A 20,101-nucleotide genomic window follows, 5' to 3' on the forward strand; every position below is an offset into this window, starting at 1 on the left:
CTGTTGATTTGTACTGTATGGTCTTCCTTTTTTTTTTTTAGTAACATTACTTTTTGTTCTTTATATTCAATATTCATTATCCTGGTAGTGGAGGAGTGCCAACAGGGCTCAGTCACATGCTAGAGCTGATTAAAACAGTGTATGAATGGATGGTGTACCTGAGCTCCTATAAAAACAATTATAATCTGAAATTAAAAGTTTTTATGCTAACAATATAATTAGAAATATTTACATTATGCTATTAAATGTTACTGTATGTTATTTTAGATTTGCTTTGGAAACAATTATTTTAGTCTGAGTAAATTTGATTTGATTTTAATTATATGAAATTTTTGGATGTTCTACAATATGTTATGTATGCAGTGCAAAAGTATTGGCTGCTTACAACTAAATAATAACATGGAATGATGAATTTTAATTAAATTGCTCCTGGCAATATAATATTTGTAACAGTTTTGCTTTCAGCTCATTTATATTTTGTTTACAGACATTCCAGTTCCAAAACAAAAATAAAAAATCACTGTGGCAGTTGTGACAACGGGACAATGGATTATTAGACCAGAGCAGCATGAGGCTTCTTGTAGGCACACTCAGTTTATCAGTTTAGTGGAAACAGACACTGAAAAAAGTGACATCTAAAAATAAAAAGGAATGTTAATTCTGCTTGTAGCTTTTGTAAGTTGATCTTTAGCATGCAAATATTTGGCTTTGGTATGTAATTCTACCATCTTTAAAATGTGCTACTTATTAAATTACAGTTTAAATACTGCTACCACTGCTGTACAGTATATTGTGCCTGATATGGTCTAAAATACAGACTGCCATTTATCCATCATAAAATGTAGTTTAAAAAACTTAGATTTAGTCTGTGAGTTTGAAGAAAATGTATCATTTACTAAACCCAATTAATCTTATTTTGAAGTTATGGGCAGCAACCCTGGACACAAACTAGTGCATCACAGTGCACCTATTGGATTTAATGAAGAATCTCTGGCATTTATTCAAGCATTTGACTCCAAACACTTACTTAAGCAAGTAAAATGAAGTACACTACACAAACTGCATAAAACAGAAATCGTAATGGCCTTAACTGAAGAAGTAACCCTGAATTAAAACAAGGCAGATGCTAATTAAAAAACAAAAGATTAAGGACAGAAAGAGGCAAATTAGAATTTGATCAATATAGCAGGAACAAGAAAACATAACTAATTATCAAAATCCAAAAATGCTAATCCACAAATGAAATGTAAAATGTTCAGGCATGATTTCAGGAATCAGAAACAAGCGTTTGCCAAAAAATTATTTTTGTTATATTTATGTTATAATTTGCATTTATTTTCTTTGTTATGTTAATATTGCAAATGCAATCTAGTTTTTCCAGTTGATTGCTTTTGGGAGTTATTCATTTCTAGTTTTACTTTCTATGAATTCTTTCATTTTAAGGTAGCTAAAGTTAATTAAGATTTTCCTGTGATGCCATCTTGAAATTCTTGCACATTGCTATTTTGTGTTTATATTGGTAAAGCGGTACAACAGAGTGCCAATCGGGACATAACTAAACATTTTGTCAAAGGTCAAGGAGCATAAAGTTCAGTCCATTGGGCTCCCATATTACCTGAGTTTATGAATACGAAACAAAGCATACTGTAAATGTGCGTGTTAAATACATTGACTGCTAAACCATTTATTACCAGGATGATATTGTACACTCATAAATTAAAATGTAAAGAAATGTATTATGAAATAAATGGTTTTATTATTAACAATAACTTTGTCAAAAGTAAAGACACTGTTAATTTCTTTATTTTCACCAGCAACATGACTAAAAGTCTGCATTTGAATTAAAGTGCTTGAAGCATGGCACCTTGCAGAGTGCAGGCTTAGAAGAGCATGCACCCCAAATGTAACACATTTCTTTGCACTGTCCATGTTTGTTGCACACAACACAATTGGTACTTTCTTTGAGTGGGTAGCAGAACATCCATGTCGTGCTCTCCTGATAGTCGTGACAAGTTGGATGCCTTATGATGAAGAATAACTATTGTATTTGCATTAGACCCAGAGCCTACAGGTTCCAATTGATTGTCACTATCTCGATCCCTGTAATTATCCTCAAAATTTTCACCTTGCAGCAAATCTAGTTGTTTCAGAACATCAGCAGCTTTATATCTTTTTCGCGATGACATAACTATGGACTGTCTGTTTATAGCAGTATTTTTCTGCAAGTTGTTGCCAAGTAAAAAAAAAAAGTTCCATTTCTATCCACTAGATGGCAGCACTAAAGTAGGTAACTGCGACACAGCAGCAAAGCTTGGCTGCCTCTATAGTGGCTGTATAATGAGATAGGAGTTCTCTCATAGCTCATGTTTGACAGGCTCAATAAGATACAACTTTACTCATAACTCACATTCAAAGTGTTAAAAATTTGAGTTTATGACTAGTGCTTTTGTTTCTCAGCTGTGAGTTAGGGTTTTGCGTTTGGTTTTGCCAGTAGGCTTTTAATTTTTTATCTGGGTGTTGATTCCCATCATTCTCCCAACCCCTTTTTTTCCACACTTGTGATGTGCCATTTTCATTGTAGGCACAACAAAGTTGCACAGCAGCATTAGTGCTCTGCCATCTTATATAGGTGGGCTGTAATATTACAATATATGTGCCACTGGACCAGCAACAACCCTAACAACAACAAATACCAAATTACTCCCAAAATGCCAGCAAATTAATTCAAATCAAAACAAGTGAAATGGCATTGTGATGACATTAATATAACAAATATATTGAATAATTCTAAATTTGTGTAACAATTGTAAAGAAAGTAACATCTGTTGTGACAGAAATTAAGAAATTAGATTAATCAATTAAATGTATATGAAAATACTCAATTTATAATACAAGTAATAAGTAAGTTAATACTGTCTTCCAGAAAACTGTTGTGTGGCTGGTTAGGAGAAAACTTGTCACTGTATGTTTTTATATGGCGACTAGCGAGGTGAACGTTATCAATGTAGACCTCAGTGGTAACATTTACAGTTCACCATGAAATGCCTATGTCTTTGTTATGTGCCATTTAGTATGGGATTTGTAAAAGCAGTGTTAATGTTTGTGATATGCCAGCTATTTTCATACAAACAATGCAGCTCATAGTGCTTAACAAGATGTCAAAGAGAAAGAGAAAACATAAGATTAGGCAAGATTAATAAAGAATAAGTAACCACGAAAAACCAATACCATTATGTAAACCTCTAAAGATGAGGTTGGATGGCTGGGAGAACAGAACAAAAAAAAAAACTCCAGTTAAATCTGAAGAAAAAAACAAAATCTGAAAAAAGCCAAAAGACTGCCCGGCACCCACTGGAGATTCTACCAAACATAAATGGTCTTAATTCAAGCACTTATCATTTTATTAACATGGGGAAAAAAAGCAGAAATTTTGTGCAAGTTAGTGTATTTATGATTTCATAACATGTTCACGCTGTCTTCTGAGTGTGTGTGCTCTCCGACTGATCTGGAGCTGTCAGAAGGAATATCCTGATCAGATTTAATCAGCATTTACACTGGGACCTTATCTAGATCAAATGCTAGTGGAAGTGTTTTAGAGCATAAGTATGTCTGCTGTCTTCACTTATTGTCATTCCCTTTTAGTAAATGGGGTACATTGTTTTACTATAGGCACCATTTTTGAGATGACATCAAGTAATCAAAAGGACATTGAAACATATACAGTATAAACATGTATACAAATGAATGAATGAATGAATGAATGAATAATGAACGAGCAGCACCAAATGTCTTATCTAGTCAGGAAGGCGTATTATTTCAGCAAAGGCAGTTTACAGCTTCTTTTGCTATGATATGTTGATGCAGGACCAGCAGGATGTCGCCACCAAAGGGTTAGCTCTGTGAAATAGAGAGTGAAGTGACTAAACAGGTTAAAGGCATTGCAATAGAATTTAAGGAACTATGAAGATTACAGACTACTGCTCTGCAAAGTACTTGTTTGCCTTGTCTGAGTGAATGAGAGATAAAGGCACAAAGGTGCCAGTATCTGTTTGCATACCTCCTACTATGTGGTGGCTTAAACTCTTTTCTAACTATGGTTTATTTTAGCTCACAACAGGAAACGTTTGTGAGAAAATCTCAGGTTTCTTTTAAGTTGTGTAGAGGAGGAATTTTAACAGTCTTTGTGTCAAGACTAGAATTTCATGCAATGAATAATGTATATTTCCCCAACTGTTTTGCCCAAGGCTGTTAATAATAATTCTTTGGTGGCTACCTAACCAATCTGTTAAAAAGGGCTCTGCTAATTGCAACAAAATAAACAAATGCATTGTCGTTTAATATAAAATCTACAGCGGAATATTAAAATTCTCCACTGGATATAATTTTCATGTAGAAAAGAATTACATGGTATTAATTTTTAATGTAGCATGGAAAATTCTTTAAAAAACAGCCGTTGAGTGTGACTTAGAGATTGGGGGCTGTCAGTAGCAAAGGAGAAGGAGGAATACTGAAACTTTTGCCAAGCTATTCTTTCTTTCTTTCTTTCTTTCTTTCTTTCTTTTTCTTTGCAGTTACAAGGACATAGACTGGTGCGGTGGGCTGGCATGTCATCAATCCCACTCCTGTTTGCTGTCTGTGTGGTGTTTGCACCTTCTCCCTGTGTCTTATTGGTTTTCTCCCACATCCTCAGGTTGATTACTGAATTCCTAATTGGCACTGTGAGTATAAGGGGCTCTGTGGTGGTCAGGCTCTCTATTCAGAGCTGTTTCCAGCATTTTATATAGTGCTTCTATATACTGTGGCCCCCTGCCACCATGAATTGGGTTTGAGAAAAATACAGTATGCAAAACAAGTGAACAAAGTGAAGTAAGGAAAATTCTTCATGGACTGCATACAGTAGGGTAGAAGGTGAGCTGGAGCGTGAGCTCTAAGGTGTATTGTGTTTTGCATTTACACTCTATGCTAGTGCTCACTGCCAGACTTATTTGGATGTGTCATCTGTTTATTTAAGTTGTCCCTATTGTTATCTCTAAATGAACAAATGCCTCAATAAATTCTAAAAAAAGTTGGGTTTTTTTCACATTTGATGTATCCCAGTGAATCCATAAAGCCCCTTGCTTAAAATGGAATGGACTGCCAAAAACACTAACTGTATCTTTACCAACCACAGTCAATAAAGATGTTGTGGAAGAAATAGCAATAAGCCCATCTGAAAAAGTGGAGTGGCAGCCAAGATTGGATAACTCCAAACATTTACCACTGTGGCGGATGGCCAGGAATATTACCCGATCCCCACCTGGGTTGAAGGACAGAGGGAGAGACCATGTTTAGGACAGTATCTTCCTTGGGACACTAAAGGATAGTCTCTCTGAATTGCTACAGCACCATGGATTCCCACAGGGTCTGCTAGGACTTGTAGTTTGGAACAGCCCTTTTGGGTTCCGTGGGTGCCACCAGGGGGTGCTGCAGGTGCATCTGGATCCTCGGAGGAATCTCTTCTGCCATGCCTGGAAGTGCAGCCGGAAGAAGATCAAGAAACACCTGGAGCACTTCCGGGTGTGCTATAAAAGAAGTCGCCTCATCGCTAATAGGGGAGCTAGAGTCAGGTGGTGGAGGACAAAGCTGTACGGAGGAGTGGAGGCAGAACAGAAAAAGAGGAGAAAGAAAAAAGAGAAATTAAAGGGACTGAGTAATTGGGGTTTTGTGCACTGTGTGCTAAAGAAAAAGAAAATAAAAGTGTGTTGTACTTTTGGGACTTGTCTGTGTGTGTGTTAGGGGGCTGTTCCACCCCCGATCTTCCACACCACTATGACTTGCTTCAGCAATTTAACTTGCTCTTTTGCATCTAGCTTCAGCTAGCCATTTTATTCTGTATGCTTTAGTATAATGATTTGATCAGATAGCACTGTACATCAACCTGAAGGAACTGAAGAATTACTTCTCAGATTAAACTTGAGGTTAAAAATTGAGTCCCTTTATAACAGATGTTAAAAGAACTTTTTTTTACTTTACATAGTAGTGGTATAGCACAGAAAAAGTTGAGGCTGAGAAGGAAAGAGTTCAGCTGACATCACCAGGATGCACTCCACTCGCAGTTTTCAGAAATTGCCTCAACATAGCCGAGACAAACAGTTCTCATTTTCTCTCATGCTGTAAGGAGACTTCTTCTGAGCCATATGTCACAGGTTTGCAGCTGACCATCGACAGTTACTGCAGCATGTGAACTGGGATGCTTTGTTGTGTGAGATCACGGCAATACACTTTGTGACAAGAGTGGAATTTACGCTGTGGACATGTGGAGCATAGCAGAGGTGATACACCTGATCTCCAAGTCCTCTTCCATAACAAACTGATACATTCTTGCACAGCCGGCAGAAGTGTCATAAGCAGAATCTCTTTTAGCTATGAATATTTTTTAAATATTTCTGTTGTCTTTTGAGTTTTTATTATTGCTAACTTCTTTGTGGGTACCTTCATTTCTTTATTATTTCCATATTTTTTACAGTAACAATGTCGTTTGATGGTAACAGGACCTTGGCATAACATCATGCTGCCATTATAAAAGACACACTAGTGCCTAAGCTTTCCATCTTTTCTAATAAAAATGTGATTTGCAAGAGTTGTAAGGAGTAATTACATGCAAGTAGTGTTAACATTTTGACATAAATTTTAAAATTTGAACTTTTAATATTAAGTATATTGCATTTAACTTTGTGTTCAACTCCTGTCTGTTTAGAGATGAGTCTAAAGAAAGCTTACCATTTCCTTACTTAAAATTCTTTAGTGGCTTGTTGCTGCTGTCATGGTCATAAGGAGGAATAGGAACATGTGAAGCATCTGTATCATCATCAGGAACCCCTGAACCATGACACTTACACAGATCAGCGGCTCTTTCAGATAAAGAGAACAGCAAAGTTTTACCAAAATGAAGTAGCACAGGTTGGGCCTAAATTTTGTTGAATGTTTGTGTGAGTGAATGCTTTGGTTAAAGGCACTAACAGGAGTCATAATCAGTAATGGTCTGAGAGCCAGGAGAAAATAAAAACATGTTTGACATGTTTAAATGTATAAAGGGTGTAAGGCAGAATGCTTGAGCACTAGCCAAAAGATGTGTTCAATTTTATTTCTCCTCACCTTTCTTATTATGTACCATAACAGCCAAATGAAAAAATTGCCCAACAACATAATCAGATGCTTTACAGCTAAAGGATTTTTCTGGATGCTTTAGTATTATTTTGTTGTTGCTGTTATTGTGGTATTTTGCCATTTTTTGTCAACTGCCTTCCATATTTGCTGTAGTGTCACCACAGTGATTGTTCAGCCGTTGTCTATTATGATAATTTTGTGTGTGCTTGATAAACATGTGCATGCAGGGGCTATGTTATGATTGTCATTCTGTTGTGACATTGTAGCAATCAATGAGCAAAAATATAATATCCGTGGCAGGTGAGATGTCACCTGTTTTTCTGGCTGTATTTGAACTGATGCGTGCCATTTTTGTGATGCTCCTAGCTGAATGTTCCAGAGGTTTATTATTATTTTGATGGTTCTGATGGTTCATCTTGCCTTTTACTTAAGATTTACCTAGTTTTTTTTTTCTTTTCTCCTTTCACTTTATTGTCTAGATTTTCTTTGATTGGTGTTTGTCTACTCTGTAAGGTTGGTGCGGTGAAACTCTTTGTAAGACCCTAACTTTTCCCTGGTGAGATTAGAATCTGGGTTATTAGAGTAGAAATATACGCTGTATGGCTCACAATGTAACTACAAAGAAATAAGTTGCAACTTTATTTTTGTGCCATTTGATTCCTGACACTTTTTCTTCAATCAAGAAAAAGCAGGCAGCTAATAAAGAAATTGGCCACTGCAAGACAATCACTGACTGTATGTGGTTGATGATGGCAAATCAACCAGAAGTGCAGATAGAAATCAAGAAACCTCAACTGTTTTACTAAGCAGGATGCCTTGGAATGCAATCCTCATAGCTTCAGAAGCGTCTGGTGCCTCAAATGGGTATCCTTTAATAAGGGGCGTAAATAAAGGTAAGCTTCAAAAGGGCGACCTCAATTGAGCGCAGCGAATAAAGGCGTTCGTAGATAATTTAGTTCAAATAGCTCTGGAATATGTGAAGAGCAACAATAATAATACATTTTCTGTAATAATTTTGTTGCGTTTGCCTTTATTCGCTGCGCCCAATTGAGGTCGCCCTTTTGAAGCTTACCTTTATTTACGCCCCTTATTGAAGGATACCCATTTGAGGCACCATTATATTGTTACAGAATGATTACAATAAAGTGAATAAAATTTTGCAAATGATATGCAATTAATTTCGGTGGACTTGCTAAATCCCAGATCATGGATGCGAATTTAAAAAAGAAAGGGACACCACACAGAAACAGTAGCACTGCGTTATGCCAGGTGCTGCCCATTTGCAAAACTGACCAGAAAATCTGTACACCTTCCATGAAAATATGCATGGCTTTACAGCGAGTTTAGTTTTTATACATCTCTAAGTGTGCGTGGACGCAACCATTTTCTGCATATGCACCGTTTATACATGAGGCCCAAGGACACAACACTGGAAAAAGCCATGAAGACACTGGAGAAATATTAACACTTCACATACTCAATAACAAGGAGTGAAACCCAGGACACTGGATCATGCGGTTGCTGTGCTAGAAGTAATTAGATAACAAAAAAAAGCTAAATGTTTGCATTTACACATTTATCTTAGATGACGTACAACAAATGAGCTACCACTGGTTACATTTCTTTTGTTTTTCCCATTGGAGCACAGGCAGCGGAAGTGACTTGCTCACGGTTACACAGAGTTAATAGCAGGATTCCAAAGTCCAAAGCCTCCACCACTGTGCCACATTGCCTGCCTGCTATGATTAGCGTGTGCGTATAGCAAATTAAAAAACTTTTGAGAAATGTGACTGATTTGTTTATTTATCTACAGTAACTCAAGGCAAGTAAAATTACTCTTACTCACACATATTAAACTGTTTTATATCTGTCTCCACCTTATTTTTTTCGTTTCTCTTTGCTTTTTTTTTGCTTTCTGATATTTTTGTAAGTGCATTGTCTGTGCTCTTATTATACTGTGCCATCTGTCAAAAAGACAATTGTGTTCAATTGTTTCAAGAATAATATACTCCAGATGACAGAAGTCCCTTTAATTGTGTGGAAGCACAGGTGAAAGCAGAGAGGAGTGCTTTGTTCTTGCCTTTCAAAACCTAAATTGAGAAGTTTAGCTGGGAGACAATCATTATTAAGAAAAAGGGGAAGTGACCTAGAAGGCACATTTCAGCTGTTTCAATAATTGATGAAGTTCACTGAAGGATTTTAAATTTAAAATATATAGAATAAAGATGCATCGAGGGATTTAGAAATATGTAGTTGTGTATAGTATATGATTTTGGTTTGAGTTTTATATTTGCCCCTGCTCTACACTACTGCAATTTTTAATAATTATTCACTACCTTTGTGACTCATAATCAGTGTGATATTTCCAGAGATTTGCTAAATGATTTTTGAAAGTAAATATTGATATTTTTCATCATAAAGGCAGAAAATGAATAATTTGTAGAGATTTGTTTCCTATCCAAAAATGATTTTAACTTGTTTAATCTCATATCTTATATAATTTTTCATATGTTTCACTCAGATCCTACGAATGGGGATCACAGAAAATTACATTTCAGACTCTTTTCTGTTTGTAATATAGATAGCTTATTGCTTTTTGTTACAGCACCCTGGTACATCACGACCTCAAAAAGACAATGCTTCCAGGCACTGAAAAACAGAAATGATGGCTAAATCATTAAGCACAAGTGTGCGGTGGTAGAGAGGGAAGTCGCTTAACTGCTAAATAATCAACCTCAGTCACGGCTCCTTGGGCTCTACTGCACATGGAATTTACAAGCATAGCAGCTTACATGAAAATCTCAACCTCCACCTCTTATTTCAGTTCTTTTCTTTCATGACACCTCTTCCTTCCACCAGAAAACTATTATCTGCCTCCTTGTGACAGTTCATTTATAAGTGACCCACGTTACTTTAAAGGATAAATTCCAGGTTAAATGGTCACTGCAAACAAAAGACGAAAAATGGGAAATGGAATCCAGGGGTGATGACTTGGAAAAAAAAAAAGTAATGCGGTGGCAACACTGGTGCACCTTTGACTTTCATTAGTCACAAATGATGACATGTAGCTGATCTGGAGATGAAGGGCAGGATATACACAGGCTAACAGGATCTCTTTAGCATCATTGTTCACCTCATTTCAACGCAAGCAACTAATTCTGGAAAGTGACAGTTCAAAAATAGGTAGGGAGATTTAAGGAACAAGAGATTAAAAGAAAACACAAAGCGAGAAATAAGCAAAAAGCCAGTATGTCACGAGATATAACCATAGTATCAAAGCCCAAAATGTATGCCAAAATAAACACTTTGTAACAAAGTACTAACTCCCCAAAGTATTTTGCCCTAAGGTTGTTGATACAAGGTTCAATAACAACCTGTTTAAACAACTTGTTTAATCACATTACATATTGCAACTTCCGGCCTCTGCTTGGTGCTAATAGGACATTTTTGCCAGCAACCATATATAAACAATAACAACGTGTGCAATCAAAAGCAAAATATAAAGTGGCAACATGACAACATTAATAAACAAATCCAAATTTAGAGCCAGAATTAATGCAAAAATATAGAATACACGTAAAACCCAAAAACCACAAGGGTTACTACAGTGAAATCACCATTATGGTATTTTGAATGATGGTTTTGGATTTGGCCATTACTCTTTTGTGGGATATTTTGATGGCCACAGCCTTTGTTGTTTATGGTCATGGTATCCATTGCTGGTCAAGTGACATGGAGATTGCTATGTTATCACATTCTCCTATTTAAGTTGGAGCCACACAGCTGCTCCTTATTGAAGGATTGGATCAATGTCATCAAATAAATCTAAACAAAACAACTTGATTAGTGTTAGGAGCAAGAAAAACAACTTAGACTTAGAACGTTGCCTCTCCTTTTACCTTTGAGTATGATTGTGTGTTCTGGCTTTGACATGTAGTGGGATTAAATCTTTTTGATACTCCATGCATATTTAGTACACTTTGATTCTGTTAGTTCCCTTTTATTCTTGTGTCTCCTGATTTTTTCCCTCCATTAACAGAAGTAAATTATATGAAGCATCGTTTTCATTATGCAGTACAACGTCAAAATCATTTCCCTATGCTGACATGCACGTATGACATCACCCTGAAAGTCCAGTGGACTCTAAGCAGCATTACCTCTCACCTTCTCAGCTAAAATTCCACTGTGCACTCATTTTGAGGACCTTACAAGGCTTTGTGCCCCTTCCTGATCTGTCCTAGATAGTATAAAAAAATCATTGCTTCACTTTTACAAGCAAATATGTGCAGTTATTGTATAAGAAAAATATTTATTTACATTTTGTACATTTTCAGCATTTCTAGTCCTAAATGATGATAGATTCATAGCATTTTGGGAGGTAATAAATGATAAACCCATGTATTTGTGCATGATGACAAATCCCACAAAGCAAGTATGCATACACCTGGCAATTAGCATAAAGCATTGTCTAATAAATGGCAGTCAAAGAGAGAGATCTACATGTCTTCATAAACTGCAAGATTTTAAATAAGAGGAGATAAGAAAAGAATAAAAAAGACACGGATTAAGGTGTTTTGTAGGTAGAGAGATTAATTGTAGACAGAGGTGAATTATAATCAATTATCAATAACTTATTGTTGCCTGTGATTTTAACTGTCCTACGCACATATATGTATAACTTCAAACCATATGCATATGTATATTTAGCTTGCATACTACATGGGACATATGAGGAAAATGTGCTTTACTGGAAACTAAACTGTAGATGGTTAAGCAGGGACTTACCACTAAAATGCAAAGTTTGGTAAGCTACATTTCAGTGAAATGTAAAAAAATGTAAACTCAATAATGTTTGCAGATATGTGTGTAGGAGGTGGAAAGATTACTTTGAGACTGAATGGTCATCTCTCAATGTGATTTGTTGAAAATGTGTTTGTGTTTATTTGGTATACCTTTGGTGAAAAAGTGACTTCCCTAAGATTATAAAAATAGATATCATACCTTGGACAGGATGAAGCTCCCATAATACACCAGGGGGGCATTACCACTGCTTCTGCCTAGTACAAGACCTTCATCTTGACTAAAGAAGGCACAGGAGGTCACTGGAGACTCAGCTACAACATGGTGTTGTTCAATAGGTCTCTTTTCAGTCCAATAAACACCAGTCCTTCCTTTATGTTGAGACATCAAAACCCTATACAAACACCTGCTTTTTAATTTTAATAAAACATTACCAGATTGTAAAATTGTTGTGCTGTTCCTTTCATTAAAAAAATGTGATCTTTTCAAATTTTAAGTTGATTGGAATTGAGTATGATAAGAAATATATTGTGAGCCGTGCAATGTAAGCTCTAATAATGGATTTTTCTTGACAGGCTATTATCCCCTTGGGATTAATAAAGTATCTATCTATCTATCTATCTATCTATCTATCTATCTATCTATCTATCTATCTATCTATCTATCTATCTATCTATCATATCTGCTGTTACTTAAAATAATGTTATCAAAGGATTTCATTTAATGGTGAATACAAAGTTATCTAACAAATAAAGACTCTGTATTTTGTCTTTATGGTTTGAGTATGAGGTATTACCTACACACATGTTTTATCGAGGCAGGTGCTATATGACATAATTCACAATCTGGGTCTTGTAGTGGATATATTGTGGGTAATCCTAGTTGAGATAGATGCATTTACCATACAATTTATAGCTGAGTTAGACAATACTTTTCGCAAACTGATGAAGAGTGTATCTTGTCCTGGTTTAAGATACTAATTAAAAGGTACTACTCCGAACATTCCCTGACGTCATCCAGGGATGCACTCTTTAACATACGCTAGTAAAGACTTCATTGTCAATAGATAGTGCTATAGTTTCAGCTAGGAATGTTAATTAAATATTTGGGACATTGGATTGTTTCTTTTTTTTCACAGACCTTCTAAATTGCACATATTAAAAGTACTGTGTTATTGGATCATTGCATTAGAAGTTCAAAGGTTGCAAACTTATAACAGTCTCCAAAGGTGCTGATAACAATTAACTTCTGTGAATTAAACATGGTATAGGGTATTAATATAATTATTATGTAACTGACAATGGCCTTTTGCGTTTAGAACATTTTTGATATTGGCACTACGTTTTGAGTGAATGCTTACCAGATCACTGGTAAATTTACTATAATTAGCAAGTGCAGAAGCACAAGGGTTTGAACAGAATTTCCTTTCCATGGCTAACCAAATAGGTACAGTTTCTTACTGCATCCTTCCATTGTCTTAGATGCACACAATATATCTGTGACCAGGTCATAACAATAGAAATTAGTCAGTGCCATATCCTCTCTACTTAAAGACTGTTGCAAAAATGTAGTTTTTATAACTTCTGTGTTCCTACAGTTATGTATAGTTAAAAAAACATTTATACAGTTTTATTCTGCAAAATATAGGAAATGTGGAAGGATAACTATAACTACCACATTTCTGAACAGTACTGTACATACTATTTAGGTTATTTTGGAATCTAGAGATCTTATACAGTAAAAGGTTCAGTTCAGTAAGATGTGGCACTGGCGAGTATGTATCAGTAATAAAGCACATCAGCATAAAGAGTTACTTTTCGTTCAAGCCCTTCCCTTATAATCTACTTAAGGTCATGTTTCACTAATATGCTGGAATTCTATAATGAAACAATACCATATGAGAGTGGTATGTGATATCATACTTTCTAGAAAGCTTTTGATTAGGTACCACATGAAAGGTAGGTGATCAAAGTAAAAGAAGTGTAAATTCAATGCGCAACGTGTAGGTGGGTGTAACATTGACTCAAACACAGCAGGTAAAGGGTTATGGTGAGGGGAACATTATCAGAATTAGGTGAAGTTAAAAGTGTTGTGTTTCATTGGTTAGTGCTGGGGCCACTCCTCTTCTTAATATACACTAGCAAAATACCTGCACTTTGTAGCGAAGTAGTGTGTTAAAGAAGTTATGAAAAAGAAAAGGAAACATTTTAAAAATAACATAACCTGATTGTCAATGTAATTGTTTTGTCACTGTTATGAGTGTTGCTGTCATCAAGGATTTGATTAGCATTATTTCTTTCAATCAGGTTCGTATTTGGAGGACGTGTTGTGTTCAAGTTACATTCCGTGTTTGTCAACCGTTGTAAAGATAACAGGTTTCATTCATCGAACTGTTCACTACCCAAATCGCTACTCGTGAATGTAAGATGTTTAACAGGCATTCCCGGTATTAACTTGTGGATTTGCCTGCGGATATTTAGCGGCAGCGTGTTTATGAACTTGTGGAATCTCTTGCGAGTATTTAGCGACAGCGTCTTGTAACGGTTGTCACATATTTTTTTATTGTGTGCTTTTAACTGTTTCTGCCGCGTGCTTCCTTTTAGAGATTATGTACCAGTAATTAACTGTCTGTGGGATATCTCTTTGAGAAGAATTGGGGGCTAAACTATGCCTGTGGGTCCTTGCTAAATGTACCATGGTGTGACATAAGGGGAACTGACTGTAAAAAGGCAAGGAGAAGCGTATTTTGAAGGAAAAGGGAGAAGAGAGCGAAGGAGCAGAAAAGTGAGAAGGAAAACTGTTTAAATAAAGAGCTGGGAAGGTGAATGGAAAGCAGCCAGCGGTAAAGCAAGGAAGACCCCGTAATAAGGATGGTTGGGTGCACGTAGAAGGGGTGCCTGCTAACCTAAAAGGGATATTTGGACCTCATGGCTTTACTTGTCTGTTGTGGAGTGGGAGTCGGCCATGGATGGAAGCTAACACCGAGTCACCCGGGTAAGATGGACTTCATTCTTCAATAAAGGAACTGTCGCACAGCCGGTGAGATCGCTTCTTTACATGTAAATTAAGTAAACGTGTCCATGGCGCACATCAGGATTGGTCGCTGGATTCACTGCAGACTTCCCAGGTCGTGTGATTCTAAACTTTTAAAACAAAGTTCAAATAAAGGACTGTGGAACGTGTGGGGATTGTGTGTGTCTGGGTGTCTAATTTATATGTGTATATAGTTGTAATATACTGTAGGTTAAGTACATGTGAATATATTTGCGCCGTTTATAAATAAGATATTCTTTCCGTTTCTTTACCTTCCTTTCTTTCTTTCCTGCTTTCTTACATCCTTTCGTTTTCTTTCTTTTTTCGCCATTTTCTGGGTAATATATTATAAAGTGTTTAAGGGGGTGGCAGATTATTTAGGAGTTGTATAGTTATTATAGATTAAGGATTGTTTAAAGGGTGTTTATTGTTTTGTTTGATTTCTAATATATCTATACTAATTAAAGGCAAAGCCCTCACTGACTCACTGACTCATCACTAATTCTCCAACTTCCCATGTAGGAAGAAGGCTGAAATTTGGCAGTCTCATTCCTTACAACTTACGTACATATATACGGCCATAGCCTGCAGCTCGGTCGCCGTGTGAGGCAGAGTTGCGTCACCCATCACCACGCCTCCCACGTAATAGAGTGCCTGCCCATATAAGGCCGTCCGTCAGCAGCAATCCAATAGACACACTGCGGCTACGAGGTGTTTGTCATGCCTAAGACGAATACGATTTTCACGAGATACAAGTTTAGTGAGAAGACGCAAAGTATAAACGAGACTTTTGATCACTTTGTAACGGAGTTAAAATTGCTGGTGAAGGACGTGCTGATGCAAACGAAGATGAGATGGTCAGGGATAAAATAGTGTTTGGCACAAACTCAGCAAAAGTACGAGAGAAACTTTTAAGTGCCGGGTCTGAGCTAACATTAAATAAAGCCGTGGACATCGCAAGATCGCACAAGATAGCAAACCTTCGATGCATGTACTGTGAGACGGCTCACGTGAACTGACTATGAACGCAGTACACAGACAACAAGCAAAAGCTCCAAAAACCGCTGAACAAAAAACGCATTACATAATTGAGAAAGCAGCAAAAGAATATGAAGCGTGTGACGCATACAAGCATATTCATAAGTGCAGCTACTGCGGAAACAAAGCACACGGTGGAAAAAGTCAACGTCCAGCTAAAGAAAGACAGTGTAAAAAATGTGGTAAATTAAACCACTTCGCTAAAGTTTGCAGGACTGGGAAAGGTAAACCCGTGCATGCAGTGTGTGAAGTCTCAGATAAAGAGGAAGACTAGCTGTTTATTGAAGCAGTAAGAAAGGAACAACCCACTGAATCTGAACAAGCCTTTGTAGACATACCAATAGGAAAGCAAGGTGTAAAGCTTAAGTTTAAATTAAGTTCATAGACACGCCGCAGCTAAATATTCGCAGGCAAATCCACAACTTAATACCGGGAATGCCTTTTAAACATCTTAGATTCACGAGTACCGATTTGGGTAGTGAGCACTTCCATGAATGAAACCTGTTATCTTTACAATAATATAACTTGAACACAACACATCCTCCAAAACCTGATTGAAAGAAATAATGATAATCAAATCCTTGATGACAGCAACACTCATTACAGTGACAAAACAATTACATTGACAATCATGTTACGCTATTTTTAAAATGTTTCCTTTTCTTTTTCATAACTTCTTTAATACACTACTTCTCTGCTGTGAAGCGCGGGTATTTTGCTAGTATATATATATATATTTGATTGTTTAAAGAATTGTTGGGGTGATTATTTCCTTTTCTCCTATAAATTCACAAAATCCAACTACAGTCGCTACAGTCTCTATTAAGTTGTGGAATTGCCTGCGAGTATTTAGCGGCAGCATCTCTATGAAGTTGTGGATTTGCCTGCAAGTATTTAGTGACAGCCTGTCTATTAACTTGTGGATTTTTCTGTGAGTATTTAGCGACAGCGTCACAAAGTTGTTTCCATCTAGCTGCATCAGAAAATGTACCGCGATGTCTGACATGCCTCCTTTTTACTGTTTTCTCACAGCTTGGATTGCTATTGACGGATGGCCTTATATGGACAGGCAGCCAATTACGTGGGAGGCGTGGTGATGAGGGACGCAAATCCGCCTCACACGGCGACCGAGCTGCAGGATATGGCCATATATATGTATGTAAGTAGGATTCAGTTATAACCATTACACATAGAATTTCAAAATGAAACCTGCTTAACTTTTGTAAGTAACCTGTAAGGAATGAGCCTGCCAAATTTCAGCCTTCGACCTACACGGGAAGGTGGAGTATTAGTGATGAGTGAGTGAGTGAGTCAGTCAGGGCTTTGCCTTTTATTAGTATAGATAAGCAATTTGTATGAAGATATAAACAACAAGCTGGTCAAGTTTGTAGATAATATCAAACAAGTTGGAAGGGCAAATAATGCAGACCAGGCACTTCACCAGTATAGGTCTATGACAGCCCACTTTACTCATTGGCCCACCTCATGTGTAGCTTAGCTTTTTTTAATAAATTATTTATCTTTACAAATAAAATTGCCCTATGGTGCATATAAGCATTGTTATATATATATATATATATATATATATATATATATATATATATATATATATATATATATATATATATATATATATATATATATATATATATATATATATATATATATATATATATATCTTCCATGATTAAAATACCAATTATTTGTAAGCCCACAAAGCAAAATTGCCAATGTTACTTTATGACTAACCCTAACCATAACTTCAAATTATTTGTAAAGGATATGGATAGCATACATACCAAGGTTTAGAAAATAATACTTTAAACTTTACTAACAACAACCACTCAAAATATCTGATAACAGGCTATTAACTAGTAGCTTACTGAATTTATTAGTTATGTTATGTTTGTTGGAGGGTAACATGAACAAGACAAGATAACTGTGTCTTGAAGCATGATGGTGGCATTGTGTTTGTGGGGATGCTTCTCTGTTTAGTGTAGATGAGAAAAGGATGACAACAAAATATGGGGAAATCTTGGAGGAAAACTTGATGCAGTCTGCAAGAAACCTTCGCCTTAGAAGAGAATTTGTCTTCTAGCAACACAATGACCCCAAGCATAAAGTTAAAACTGCACTTGAATTTGATAAAAACAACAAGGTTATATCCTAGAGTGGCTATGTCAGAATCCATATCTCAATCCAGTTGAAAATCTGTGGCTGGGCTTGAAAAAGCCTGTTCAGGCACAATCCCCATGCAATGTGCAATGTGATGAAGCTTGAACAGTTTTACAAAGAATGAGAAAACATTTTAAGCCAGCAGAGTCCTGCACATACAGACTTAAGGCTGTCATGGCTGCCAAAGGTGTACCAACTAAATAGTGACTTGAAAGGGGTGCAATAATTTTTAACTTTGGGTTTTGTATTTGTAATGAATTTACACCACTTTACAGAGGCCTGTTTTCACTTAAAGTGTCTTTTACTGTTGAAATGAAAACCACTGTGATTCAAAGTTGCATAACAAGAAAATGTGAAAACATCCAAGTGGGTGAATAGTTTTTAAAGCTAAGTGGCTGCATTTGTTAAGTCATTAACATTTTCAGAATACAGTAATATGATATTGGATGTTAGTTAGTGTAAGTGAGTCAACCGAGGGGTAAAGTAGTCAGCGTGTTTGTTTGTTGATTTGTTTCAAGATTCTAACAGCAATATTCCTAACCTGCTGACCATGTTTCTTACAAGGGACAAGAAAGTCTTGTCTGCAGTTGAGATATGTGATTCAAAGATTAGGCTACCATTAAATATGACTACTTAGTTCGATCATCTGAAGACATCCAGGTGTGGAGGTGATTGAGATGGTCATTTGTGGCAGTCAGTCTTTCCATAATGATTTCAACATAATATTGGATGTTGACATTATAGGAGCAGGGCAATCAGATACCCTGATGGCAGCATAACAAAAGAACCTAATAGTAAGCTGTAATGATATCTTCAGCAGTCTACATTGACGGATTAAAGGCCAGAAGTCCACATGACCGTCATTATCAAGTTCTTCCATGTGAACCCTGAATACAATGAGGAACTGATTGTGAGGTCATTAATGTTAGGTAGAATGCCTAGAGGGGGCTGGGCGGTATTGTGGCCTGGAACCCCTGCAGATTTTTTTTTTTTTCTCTGGCTGTCAGGAGTTTTTTTTGTTTTTTCTGTCCTCCGTGGCCATCAGACCTTACTTAATTTGTGTTCTCTAATTCTATTTTCTTATTTATTTTGTCTTTTTTTTTCTCTTTCTTCATCATGTAAAACACTTTGAACTACATCATTTGTATGAAAATGTGCTATATAAATAAATGTTGTTGTTGTCTAATGTGAAGGCACACCTGTGAATCCCCTGCGTCTTGCCCATGTAATGCTACTTGTTCCCTATAACCAAAGAAAGTCAAAGTAGCCATTAACTAATTACAGAAGTACATCCCTCCTAGTGCCCACTTCCTGCAAGGATAGACACCAATGACTCTAGCCAGCCGTTTTAGGAAACATGTAAGGGATGGGTTAATTCTGGATGATGGCTTACTTCCTTTTATTAATAATATATTTGTGATTCTTTATGAATGAAAATATTTTTATGACATATTAACTAGATTCGAGGAATTCATGAAGCATACTTTCACAAATTAAATAGTTTAACTTGTAAATGTATTTATTTGTTATATTATTATTTTGTAGCCTATTTATAAGTCTATGAAACTAGTATAACATAAAACTGGAACTGCTCGCAAATGCAATATAATAAATTTCCTTCTTTCTGTGATCATAATGGCTGTCAACTGAATAAATGTAAAAGGTGGAATGTGTACTTACCCAGTGACTTTGAAGCTGTATACATCTTTGAGTAGCGGGCCAAATGCGACACAGTGTTTTCTTTTGAATGTAGAATTGTTTTTGCACAGTGACAGTCAGTGTCTGAAATCAGCAACAGCAGACTTTTTGGGTTGAAAAGCTGAAGATAAACAAGGAATTTTACTGAAAGTGATTTGAAAAATGAGAGGAAGGAAAACAGAGACTGTAATGCAAATGAAACGAGAGAGAT

This window comes from Polypterus senegalus, chromosome 1, assembly GCF_016835505.1.
Source record: "Polypterus senegalus isolate Bchr_013 chromosome 1, ASM1683550v1, whole genome shotgun sequence".
NCBI lineage: Eukaryota > Metazoa > Chordata > Cladistia > Polypteriformes > Polypteridae > Polypterus > Polypterus senegalus.